Source organism: Elephantulus edwardii, unplaced genomic scaffold, assembly GCF_000299155.1.
Source record: "Elephantulus edwardii isolate Elephantulus edwardi_28Jun2011 unplaced genomic scaffold, EleEdw1.0 scaffold00175, whole genome shotgun sequence".
Taxonomy (NCBI): domain Eukaryota; kingdom Metazoa; phylum Chordata; class Mammalia; order Macroscelidea; family Macroscelididae; genus Elephantulus; species Elephantulus edwardii.
The window spans coordinates 4,605,603-4,606,933 of NW_006399925.1; positions in this window are offsets into that span (position 1 = coordinate 4,605,603).

The window sequence follows — 1,331 nt, forward strand, 5'->3', positions numbered from 1 at the left end:
GGGATGGGAGTGTCAGAGACAGTGCGATTGGTACAGGACAGAGCGGAGTTTAGGGCTGTTGTACATAGGGTCGCTATGAGTCGCAAGCGACTCGACGGCACATGACAACAACAACAACATTTCTCTCTATAACATTTGAATCTCAATAATAAATTATTATTAATGCATACTGAGTCTATGTTCCATCAATTTCATCTTGCACAAGTTAGTAGGAATCCTCAATTTCCGTATCTTGGGTTTAATGGTTCATGGATAAGCTTGAACAGTCATATGAACAGTTCTCCCCTGTATGGTCATGGATATTATCACTTACAGCATTGTACTTCAGAATAGATCTTGAAATGTTCTTTTTCATTATGAATACTGTACCATTTCTCTCAAGTGTGTCATTGCTACTGTAGTAGAGGATGTGACTATATAATAAAAACCAGTCAATTCCAGCCTATTTCAGTTTACTAAGGCATAAGATAACAGCCTGTATGCATTTCATTTAATTTCGGACAACTTCTAATTTTTTTATTTATAATTCATGAACTGTGTTCCAATTATTAATGAATATATGCAACTAGTTTTCTTCATTTGCATCTGGCCACTTCAACAACTTCTCTTATTGAAATATTTGGCCCATCTACATCATTAAATATCTCTAGTATCATAGATCGACATTCAAACATTCACTCTTCAATCATCTTAAAATTAAGGAAGCTCTGCTGGTTTAGTGGTAAGGAATTATACTTCCAAAGCAAAGGTATGCAGTTCAAGTCTACCTGTTACTCGACGGAAGAATGATGGACAATCTTTTCCTGTGTGAGTTATTGCCTCTCAAAAACTTCTCTGAAGAGTCAGCTCTAGATAAGTTCCAACCTGATAGTACACACAAGAAGCATTATATACTACAAGTCCCTCTTCAACTTTCTTAAGGTTTTAAATTTTTTTTTATTTAGCTGTTAGCTAATATTTCTAATGCGAAACCTATACTTGGACCAAGAGGCAGTCGTCAGAACATAGCAGGGCAACACTGAATGGTTCAAAATTGGGAAGGGTGTGCGCCAGGGATGTGTCCTATCTCCATACCTTTTCACCTTGTATGTAGAGCAGATTACCCGAGAGGCTGGGCTCTATGAGGAGACATGTGGCTTTAGGATTGGTGGAAGATCTATCAACAATCTGCATTATGCAGATGACACAACCTTGCTCGATGAAACTGAGGAGGACCTCATGCACTTACTGCAGAGGGTCAAGGACTGCAGCCTTCAGTTTGGACTGAGGCTCAATGTCAAGAAGACAAAAATTCTCACCACTGGACCAGTCGGTAGCATCAGGATGGATGG